Below are 12,355 nucleotides of genomic sequence, written 5' to 3'. Positions count from 1 at the left end.
TTTCAATGATAATCGAATTAATAATCTTTTCGATCGATACAAACGTGCCTAGCAGCAAGAATGAGTGAGATGGACGCGCATTTTAATTACGATCTTCGCATATCCATTAACGGATTTCAGCCGGGTCATTTCGATGCATCAATCGTATCTCTCCATAGGATCGATTGTGCTCTTAAGAAGAGATCTGCGAAGAAGCCGCTATCACGCCCTGTGCCAGATTGGCTTTTACCGCGCCGTTTCTTCAAGTTCGATCTCTCCTTCGATCTTCGAAGGCCGATGGTGGTCCAATACCAGTAAGGGCAGGCATCGGTACTTTTCAAGACAACAATGGCTGACTCATCCGATATCGTATCTACCTGATGCATGGTCCATGGGGAATATTAACTGTGAAACTATTATCGCGATCAAACGTCGATTTACTCGCATGAGGCCGCAATGTATGTAATGATCGCTGGTTCGCTTACGTTCTCAACATATTTATTCGTCGAATTTAACTGTCGAATCGAGTGGAAAAAATTTTCGTGAGGAAGCCGAGGAAGGGACGAATCTCACAAAGTCCGCAATGTTTTAACGTAGCGGGTTTTTTTGCGATACGAGTATTGGCAAACAGTCGTGGTATTTATTCGGACATGGACGATTTCAACCAGGCATTTATCACCAGATCAGGTTACCTGTGTTTACCAGATCGCCCGAGGTCAGTCAATTTGAACTGTATTTATTCATGTGGCACGTTCGATTTTCGATTTTTGTTCTACGAAAACGAAGCAACAGAAAACGACTTTACGACAATGTAATTTAATAAATTTATATTTATAACTTCATAATAAGTTATATTGCCTTATTTTTTATTTATAACATGTTTATCAATATTCAATCATTATTAAACCAAAAAAGATTAAGTAAAAAACCAATTTTACATATAAAAAATTAACACAATAAAATTTTTTAAATTAAAATTGGAATTGATAATAGTTTCTTTAAACTTTTCATAAATTTTTATTATTTTTAACTATTTCTGTAACAAGAAAAAGAAAAATTATTTAAAAATAACATAATTACTTCATATTACATAAACGATAATAACTCTAACGTTTTATATATAACACACAATAATAAAATACACACGAGTAAAAAAATTATTATACGATTATCTTCTTTACAAGTTATTTAAATATCGGTTTCCAACATTATGCAACGTTTCAAAAATAAGCATTAATAATTATTGATAAAAATAATCGCTGTGGTAAGTTTCTGAAAATTTCCTCTGTAGAGAGCATAAAAAGCGTGGTTAGCATTTTGAATTAATTACTCCGTGGTCTAAAGAAATTGTCGAAAGCACCAAAAGTCGACTAGAATAGAAATGACCTGGGACCAACAGTTCTCGAAGGCATTTGCATGTGACATGACGGCAGAATGCGGCACGGATCGTCGCTCGACATCGATTTCCTCTTCTTCCTTTTTGCTCCCGCCCTTCCGGATCTTTTTAAAGCCGTTTTCGTTTCCCCGTTTCGATGCGAAGAAAGATAATGCAATTTACACAAAAGTAGGGAACATAGCATGGTATAATGACGTGGAATAATGAAGGAGGAACGATCGTCCACTCAAGCACCTTTGTTAATTATTCTAATTAGAGGTATGCCGACGTGGCCTTTATGACCCATGTAAACGACGTCGGTAATGCCCACATGTAGGCGATCGATTGAACGCAAAGGAAAAAAAAATCGATGAGTACACAATGTCCCGAATAGTTAGAACTGTAATTCTTCAACTTTATTCCAAAATGGATACAATTTGATTATATTTTACGTACAACCTGCATTAATAAAAATTGCTATAAAAATATTTTCTTTCGACTTAATTTCTCCTCAAATCTGCCATAATCTAAAATTATGTACGTATATTAATGGTATGTAAGGGAATTCTGCGAACTCGTGCCAAAAGATGTTAAGTGATCCCGGGCTGAAAATCCCGTAGGATGACCGTGCCGGCGAAAAGGATAATCCTCCGGCGAGATTTCGCCCGATATCTTCCCTTTTCACCGAGACGAGGGTACTGGTCGCGATAGAAGAAGAAAAAGAGGCTGAAGAAAGAGACGATGAGAGCGAAGAAGAAGAACAAGAGAAAGCAGCGTCATGGCGCATGCGGCGATTCTACCACGATAACTTTAACGTCCGTGGAATGTTGGACTTGCCGAGTAGGCAATTATAATTCCGCGTTTCGATCTCGAGGACCGATGCACTTTACGAGAGGGAGAGAAAGAAGCTGCAAAAGAATGGCGTTTCGGCGAAGCTCTTTACGAGAGGAATACGAGAGATAGGTGTTCGAAGAGCTCTCAGCGATTAATGTTCGTCAACCGGTCCTTCCTGATACTGCGCTGAAACAAAAAAAACGAACGAAAATGAAGCTACCACACGAGTATTGTCTAATGATATTCTCCACGTTATGTAGTTGCGATTTAATCCGCTTTTATACTTGCAATTTTTCTGAGACTTTTGTGATAATGGATCGACACAGTGTTGGAGGGTTGCATTTCTTTCTTTCGAAATTCTTTTGTTCTTAATAATTCTTTTGTTCTTTCTGTCAAAGAAAAATGAACTTAGTGAAGACACCACTTTATCGTCCTTTTATATTATTTGCTGGACACCCCATTCAATTCACATTTTGTGATACGATATGAGAGCATGAGCGCAGGCTGTGGGGCAGGATCCATTAGCGGGAAGAGATAGCAAGGTCGTCGAAGGAGGCACTGACCGAAACGAGCCCGATGAAATATTTTATTCCTAGCCAGCCGAAGAAGAGAGAGAGAGAGAGAGCGAGAGAAGGAGGGAGATAAAGCCGCTCCGCCGGAGGTCCTTACGGCCGCCGATTACCGTTAACGTTTAGTCCGCGTGCCTCCCAGAGATAGACTTCTAAAATCTCCCTAAACACCGAGAAATACGACCCTGCGGCTCAAGGATGAATCCCGCGACGTAATACGCTAAAGCGGGCGCCAGAAAGTAGCGGCACGCATGAGCGGCGAATGCAAATGCATTTTGCACTCCCCCGAGTCCTTGGAAGAACGCGATACATTCTCGTATCGGTGCGAGTGTGGGTGGCGTTGAAGAGAGAGAAAGTGCAATAAATTATTTTAATAATCTGAGGGAATGACTGGTCCTCTTGACGGAAACTAATATGTTCGAGCCTACTGCGCGGAAGATGCCATGGTTTAATGTTAATCGCATTTGGTCTTTTCCTCTGTCCAGTCTCGTTAAGTCACTGAATAATAAATTGATGGTTATGATTAAGCAAACAATGCACGCGTGCATTATATGAAATATGTTTGTATCTTACACGGTAAAAAACATTTTGTATTTGAGTGGATTTTTCTTTGTAGAAATTTTTGTGTTAAATTTTTAACATACACTGGTATTGAAGTAACATATTGTCGTTGTGTTATTTTGACTTTTCTGCGTTAATATTCAACTACTTTTCAAAATTCTACTAATATTCAACTAATATTTAAATATTTTTACTTTATTTAATACTCTTTACAATCTAAATACGCAGAAAAGTCGATAATTATTTTATTCTTTAATATTATTACATTTCTCTCTTTTTGATTATTTTTCTCAATTCTTCAGTAATCAATCATGTTACATTATAACATGCGTGAATTATTCAAACAAACTTTTTCTTCTTCTTTGTTCCAGGTAAGTTCGAGGCTCAAGTTTTACCTGGGCTGACCTCGGGGGGCTATAATGCACCCGGTTCCGACAGATAACTATCGGAAAGTTCGTTAGCGGTCGAGGGCGGTCGAGGATCTGAAAAATGTCAGCTAAAAATATAACAGTGGTCACTTTTCGGGGAAGAGGATGCAACCACGCACCGACGAAGCGCTACGCAACGACGTGAGCGAGTGCAAGCGCAGCCATTTTCTTTAGTGTGTTGAGAGATTGTTAGATCGGGAGGGTAGATTAACGGATGGATACACGTGTCGAGCTCAGATTGACACGAGTTCTCGTTGGTCACCTATTTTGGCTGCATCTGCCGAGAATAGAGGAAACTCATACTCCATAAATATTCCGGTATAATCTGTACGCCCTTTTATCACTGACGAGTTCTTCTGGAAACTTTTATTCGTTATGTTACAGAATATTGATTTAATTACACAGTACAACAGTTACAACTAACTTATATAGGTAATAATAGTAACAACTTATATAGTACACATATTTGTTATTACTAAAATTAACGTCATTCAAATAATAACATTTAGTTATAATTACAAATATATCAGCATGAAGAAGAATCTAACTGGAAAGATTTCTCTGAAGGCAGAGCGATGAAGGCAGATCCAGCTAGATTTTCTATGTTTTTTGTCACTTATGGATTTACTAATTATCCTAATTCCAAATGTTTGTAAAAAATCTGTTAAGATAAAATTAAATGCGGCGAATCTATAGAATACAGTATATAGTTTATATACGTATATAGTTTACAACGATGGAAATATTGATTGCCACCAATCCTTTTACCCAACTAATTATCTATATTTATCCCAATGCGAGTTTCTGGGTTGGATTATTTTTTTAGAATGGCGTCTGGTAAATCTAGCGCAGCGTTTGAGACATACGGTATATCGCACCGCGTACGAAAGCACGCATATGTTACGTGTTTCAGCGACAAACGCTTATGCAAATATAAAATTATCCACCGCCTGCCGGCGAACGCACGCTCAGTTTATTTATTGTTCCCGCCGCGAAGTATAATCTGCCGTTTACTCCGGCACGGCAAGCCGATAGATTTGCCAAGCAGATTAGGACCCGTCGCGAAACCTGGGCTGACAGGACGCATCTTGACCACGCGTTTTACAAGTTGTTTTACAACCTGGATCTCGCCGCAGCGAGAACTACCGCTTTCTTTTGTTCCAAGAACAGTGATTTGATTTCTTTAATTCGTTTCTTAATGCAGTAAAGTGCTCCGTGCTTAATGCTATCCGTGCCTCCGTGATTTTTAAAACACTGTCAAAGATAAATTTTTGTTTTATTTTTCAAAGTAAAATAAATAAATATACATATACATATATATAAATTATTTAGAATATGCTTTATATATTATATTATATATAAAGCTCTCTTGAGACTTATATTAGGTGAATTAATATTTAAAATTTAACTTTGAATGTTTCATATTTCTATGATCAGCTTCTACAATCGTATTTCTATAATCATATTCTACACCCTCTGTATTTTGAAAACAAAACACTTTAAAGCATATGTATATGTTTATATATATAGGACCTTTTCTTCCTAAAATAAGCGGATTATCCCTTTTAATTTTTTGTACTTATAGGAAATACTTTGTATAATGCTCTTGTCTCGAAAAAGCTTTACAATAATAATAGCGGAAACTTTTAAAAGAAATAGTAAAATTGTATTAAACTAAAAGTACATTTCTCTGTACATTTAATCATATTGTTACTTATTATATTTATTATTTATTGTAGATTCCCGATATTTATATGGTTTTACATTCTTGATCTGGATAAACCATTTCACGCTACATATCATTAGTGTGTCGGATTATTGCTGTTACAGCAATTAAGAGATTATACGTGTTATATAAACTCAGGTACCGACTTTGGTATTCATAATCGAATGCGGCGCCGCTAACCAGTGCTACTGGTAATACTGGATATTCCAGAATATTATATTCTGTCTACACGCGTGTAGCCAGATATATCGGGATATTTCAGAATCCGCATAACATTAAATATTCATTAAAGCGGATTATTCGTTGATAGAGGACCGCTTTTACCCAGGGATTTTTTGGAAAAAAACCATCACAAAAATAGCCGACCGTGATATTATATACATACCTCATTTTAAATACGTTATTTTGATATCCGTGCAACTCTCTTTTGTGATTTAATGTTAAAGAAAGGGGATACATTTAAAATAAAAACTATGTTAAATTTAATGGATGTATTACAAATGTGTATTTGTATAAAGAGATTAATTGTCAATACGGGACGAATGGGATATCGCAGGATTTTATGGAAGGAACAGTTCGAAGAAGACAGTTGACAATTATTAAAACCCGATTGATTTATCTCGCGCGTGAACACGAGATTTCGCGATACCTTCGGCGTTACGACGTTGACATAAACGTGATGAACTGTCACGGCAATCTGTATACGACTTTGAGAGCATTTATACCAGACGCCATTTCTACAACGAGGCTCCTCCGCTAGGGCCACTTGGGGAATTACGACTCGGCGAACAACCGCCTCAATTATCAAGCTCAACTCGTAGCAACATTGTTTACAACGGTTCAGTGCCATAAGTATTTATCTACGGGTCTACCCGGTGACGGCTTTACAACCCGTCCACGCACACGACGAGCGTCCTGCGAACGAAGTTTACGCACGACGTGAGCGTGCACAAAGCGCTCGTTCTCCTCAGAGAATAATTCTTTATTAATTCTCAAAGCAAAGCTCCTTCTGCGAAAGAAAGCCAATAACATTTACCTAGTACTGATGCTCGCAAGAAAATATTTAATCGTATGTAGTCATATTAAATATTTAACCACGAATGAATAGATATCTGATGCAGACATCCTATAATAATAAATTTTCTAAGCTTTCGTACGGTGTCAAGATCTATTGTATTGCATTACTTAAGTATTTTACATCTATTTTATTTAATTCTAAATATTTTAAGTTTTATTCTTTTTTATGGCAGATTATGTTGTATATAGTATGTAACAACACATTCCATGTTACTTATAAGATGCTGCACTCTTGAAATATTCATCCATGGTTAAGTCAAATAATGTAAGCTACCATCTCCATTCGAGTTCACTGGGAAAGATGAGATGAATCCGTTTGAAAGTTTTTGTTTCACGATCCTTCTTCAAATCATCTATAAATGATCCGTCCACTGAAAGGATAGATTCTCAGGCCCTCACCTCGACCCTTTGCCCGAGAATATGGTTAGCTGGGAATATAGCTAGCTGTCGTCGTCGGTAAGAAAAGGAGTATAACACGGGGAAGCTGCATTTTAGAATCCTCCTCCTCTTCCTCCTCCCTCTGTTGCCTAGTTAGCATCCTTGCCAATGGCGGATTCTTTTGTTTCCCGCCGTGGAACTCCAGTCGAGATTCTATCTGATGTAAATAATTATCGTGGAACCTGACAGATGCTGCGGGAGTTCTCTCTTCTCTCGCTTCTCCTCTTCCTCCTGTTCTCCACAACAAGGAGAGGAGGGAGAAAGGCCGTCGCATAGGAGCCCCGGAGAAAAATTTTCGTTTTACCCGAGAATCCTGTTTATCCCTGGCATCGCGTACCGGCTCTGCGCCGCAGAAATACCCAGGATTCTCCGACACGGAAAAAAAAGCGATAATAAATGGAAATATCGTCTTGTTATCCGTACTTGGCAACGAGAATTCCGCATTTTCCCGATAGTTAATTCTCGTCTTAATTAAAACGGCGATGATTTTTATATATTATCCCACCGTGAGCATAACAACGATTAACAGGGATACATTCAAATCGCGGATCAACCACTGTCGAATAATAATTTTTAACTCTACTAGCGCGAGAATGAAATATTATTATAACGACAAATATGCTTTTTGAGAAAGGATCGTTCGGACCCGCCATTTAGGGTTATTATTAATTGATTTTTTATGCATTCATTCACCGCGCAAATATTTTCTACAGTGAACTCAATATGGTGATTATTATCGAAGTAGCTAAGAGGAAGCGATATATTTCCGAACGTATTACATTTTAAACTGTTTACAGATTTCTTTGTGAAAGAACGAGGATCTCTGCCACGCATGTGTGACGGATCGACATATATTTACCTTAGTAATTGGATATAAATTTCTTAAGTAATTTATTTGAAATTTATTAACCCTTTTTCTCGTCATTTTATAAAATTTCTTTATTAATTTAATATATTTAAAGTCGAACTTAATTTTTGATTACTTATTTTAATGTTATTTATTATGATTATTTGTTGTAATGTTATTATTGATCAACAGTTGTCCTAATTTCCATACGAGCGGTGACGAGTGAGATACCGTGATTTATAGAAATTTCTTAGAAGTCAGATTTGCATATAATATACACAACTGCAAGCCTGTGATAAACAGTGTTTGCATGATTATATCCTGTGAAAATAGTCAAGTCGTTTCAAAACATCTCCGCATCTCACCGTTGTATCAGATCGCGAAGTGTCCAGATTATCGTTCGCATAATTTTCTGTCGTATTTCTCGTTTGTTGCGTTGTTGCGAGATGTGATGTAAAGATATGGCGAACGTTACAGCCAATATCTCGCTATCGCCCTTGACGACCATAATGTCACCCCGAAGGAACAATTTGGAACACTTTACTCGCGACACACGTTCGCCGCCTGTGGGTCCTGCGTGGCACGTCATGCGTGGCAGGGATGCAATTTGTTCGCAGAGTTGGTGCCGGAGACTATTGGACAGGAAACACGTTCGAGCTTTGTACATGATTGGTGCTCATCGACCGAATATCTGGAGATGAATAATGGCCAGCCGGTGAGTAATTATTACTTTTTATTTTTTTGCGTAACATTGTTGAAGAACATAACGCAACGCACAAATGCAAATTTTACATATAAATTTTAAACAGGTATGACCTGTTTACACAGTTTAATCGATTTCGTATATTTTATATGCTATATTTTGTGTGCGTGTGTGTGCGTGTGTATAATACGTTTATCATATCGTACACGATAAACCTTCTACTCTGGAAAAAAATTACTGGGAAAAACTATAATACTTCCTATATTTATTGATTAATGATTCCTCTCATAAACTTCCGTTAATGAGAGTTCAATTTTGCTTCTTGTTCTTCCTGATCTCTTATAATTTATCGAGTTCGCTCAACCGACCTCGTTTCGAGACATTTCTAGCAGCATGCAATAGGTCCGGCATCATTGCATTCACCATTGCATTCACCGTTTACTGATTTACGATCATGAAATGTCGATGACTCCGATGTCACGATATCTTGTCGGTTGTGTAATTATGTTTTTCAATCTCCCCTTTTATTTACAAAGAGAATAAGATACTATATGTTTATACAATATGTTTATAAATATATAAAGTAATATCGCGTATGTGTGAAAACATATCAATGATAATGAAGAATAGATAGTCTATATTATATTTCAAAAGCTAATCTAACTTTAATATATTTATCTTATCTACTTACATTAATCGGACAGAGCCGATCTTGTGTACATAAAGATGATAAAAATCATATGAAATTAGAATTATTTTGATTTTTGTATATTAGCACATACCTATATGTATATGTGAGTCATACAAGAGCTTTTATTAAATTTATTTAAATTGATACAAAACGCAAAGATAATTAATGAATTATGGGATCAATATCCGGAGATTTTTATCCGATAAATTCCGTCTTTTCTTATGCTATTGTTTTACATTTAACATCGATATACTTGTGTTTATGATTTATATTAAATAATTAAACATAATTGTGAATAATATATCGGGTTTTTTCTCAATTGCAAATACTAAACACCAAATTATAAAAATAACGCCAAAATAATCAAAACTTTTGTAAGTTATAACGGTTGAGAACTAATGGAATTTAACGAACGAATAGATGTGGAAAACTTAAGGATATAAATAAAGATTTTTTTTTCACTTAATTTTACATGTATATAAATTATATTTTAAAACTCATATTTTAGGTTTGATTGCTTATCGAATAAATCGAAAAATTCTGTCGAAAAGGATGACATTTGGTCAAATATTTACTGAGACGAGATAGAGTTCGAATTATTTACCAAAGGCAGTATGAATAATCAGGGTGGGACGCGCGATATCAGGAACATATAGCGTGTATACAGATTTTAATGCATTTGATCGGTTATGCCCGATGCATCATCTTCCGAAGGTCGAGTTGCAATCGCAGAAATGAAGAGAGATGAGGAGCGAGAAGGGCAAGCATTAATAGATAGCTGACGGGAATATTTCAGCAACGTTGTTTCTTTTATTTGCGTTTTATTCGAGACGACTCGTCCACGCGAATATCTACGTACCCGCGCTTACATACCTCGTGGTGTAATAACGGCGGATACCAATCAGATGCTGTTTTATTATCGTCCGGCTTGAAAGCTCCTTCGGCTAATAGCTCAGGTAGACGATAATGGCCGGCTGCTGCAAGTTTCGTTACTTCTCGTTCCTCCTGCCTCTCGTACTCTCGCTCGCCGTTATGCGATAAGGCGGGATGGACGAACCGCGGAATGATCGTCTCGACTGGAAATGATCGTTATTATCCGCGAGAGAGAGATTCCGGCCCCGTCGATCTCTTCCCTCTCGAAATGTGAACCCCTACGGGCTACGAAGACCCCTTCCGTCCAGTCTAATTCGCACTCTATCGCACCCGCGTCTCCCTCTCGGCGCGCGCCAAGCAAAGAAAATCGCGGCACCTGCGGCGATTTATCGTAATTAACGACCTATAATAACGAATGATAATTTATCGCGCCGGCGGACGATTAAGCGTCGAATGCGCCGATAATTTTATAAGATCTCGATCGCTTGAAGCAACAGCAGTATACCCCCGTGAACCTGTTTTATTGCGTATTCTTACTCAAGTTATGTAATAGTTTGGAACATATAACATTTTTGTTAGTACATTCTCCTCGATATTTTTATCGCTACATTTGTAATATAGAGATCCTTTTTGAGATCCTCAAAATCATGATACATGAAATGGAGGCTATAAAACGTCTTCCATATCTTTGAGAAAGGAAAAATAATTATAGAGATAATAATCGATACACTTTAGAGATACTTAACGTGATAAAACATAAAACATTATTTCCTATGTATCCGATTGAAAATAACTAGTTGTACGCTTAATCCTTTATCATTTATGAGGGCAGAGTGCGATATTAATATATAATTAGATATGATCTTAATATCAGATAAAGTTCAAAATCCAGCAGTTGAATTTAACTCTAAATATGTGCTGCGTCAACGTTGTACATTACCTGGTAATCTCTATTATCCTCGATGCTTTTAAAATATCGCATTAATTAGCATGTTAATTATCACAGAGTTATCTTTGTGATACACGGCATCTCTCCTTTCACCGTTTTTTATGAATATCCATCCGGTCGCCGTATACATTATATGAGCGGTTGATTTCGCCTTCTGAGTGCTAGCCCGCGGGCACGAAACCCCAGAGGCGTCGTCGAACGTCGAATGTAATAAATCGAGGTCATTCCTCTTCCTCGCTGCGATGTCCTTGCTCGCTCGGTACCGACCGGCCGAGGTTTCACCGCTTTCCGGGAACGTTGCCGACGAAGGTGCGAATCGGCACGCAAACTAGGTGCTAGACACCTAGCGCAGGTGGAACGGGAAGGAAGGGAAAAAGAAGAATCGCGAAGGAACGGAGAACGTTTACCGAGAACGGCATTGCGCCGAGGCTATAGGCTCTTTCGGCGGAAGAAAGGCGGCTGAAATCTTTGCCGAGAGACGCGATAGCTCGCACCCGCCTCTTACCGCGAACCGTTACGGAGAGCTTGGTAATTATCGTCGTGCTCGAGAGCTAACAATGCTGCCGACTGTCGAAGTCCGTGCGGTCTGCGAAGCGCGAAGATTAGCCGTCGCCCGCTAAAAGGCGCTCGCCTGGAAACGGGCACCTCTGACAGGCGCGACGTGCGAAAGCGCGGACAGTGCGAGCACGCGTCGCGTTTCATCGGAAGAAGCGGAAAGAGACGTTCCTTACTGGGAATGAAACCGGACGGCGCGAAAACATCTCGCGACTTTGTTTTCCGCGACGCGATATACACGTAGATTTTTACGATTCGCACATTACCTCGGGAATGTTGTTAGGATAACTAATACGTGATGTCCCGCTAGTATTGCGTTAACTCTTAGTAGCGAATTCTTCGGACAATTAAAAATTTTTTTTGTTAAATAAAAATATCCAGACACGAATAATTCTTGAATAATTAGAACGGTTAAAAAATTAAGATTCTTTTCATAAACTAAATTTCAGGGATATAAATAAATAACGAAACTATATTTTTTAATTAATTTCAAATAGATTTTATTTTTACAAGAGCTAAGTTTAAGGGTTAGTTAGAAAGATATATTAAAAATTAGAAAAAATGACTTCTTCTGATAGCGTTTTTTATTGGCAAAACTAGTGTGCACTCAGTGCACATTAAAGCCGTTGTACACTGATTTAATCTCTAATATTTAAAGTAAAATGCAAATATTTCGCGACTGATAAAATACCCAATACATATTTTACCAAATAGTACAGTAAAGAATATTGAGGATTTCGTGATTTAACC

The 12,355-nt window shown here is 37.7% G+C and overlaps 1 protein-coding gene across 2 annotated transcripts in view; it reads left to right on the top strand.

Annotated features, from left to right (window-relative positions):
* Positions 1 to 12,355, top strand: part of Egfr (epidermal growth factor receptor) — a 154,039-nt gene that overhangs the window by 58,785 nt on the left and 82,899 nt on the right. The window contains exons 1-2 of one of the 2 annotated variants that reach the window (XM_071716070.1): positions 6,766 to 7,873; positions 8,312 to 8,549. The exons of the other annotated variant lie outside the window; for it this stretch is intronic. The gene's annotated coding sequence lies outside the window, so the exon portion shown is untranslated. Of the gene's footprint in view, positions 1 to 6,765; positions 7,874 to 8,311; positions 8,550 to 12,355 lie in introns of those variants that run through there. 2 annotated transcript variants of the gene reach the window in all.

Source organism: Temnothorax nylanderi, unplaced genomic scaffold (genome assembly GCF_030848795.1).
Source record: "Temnothorax nylanderi isolate EJ_2023f unplaced genomic scaffold, tnyl_v1.0 TNYL_tig0175_pilon, whole genome shotgun sequence".
Taxonomy (NCBI): Eukaryota; Metazoa; Arthropoda; class Insecta; order Hymenoptera; family Formicidae; genus Temnothorax; species Temnothorax nylanderi.
Note: the sequence above shows the minus strand (reverse complement) of the source record. Positions and strands in the feature narration are given on the sequence as shown.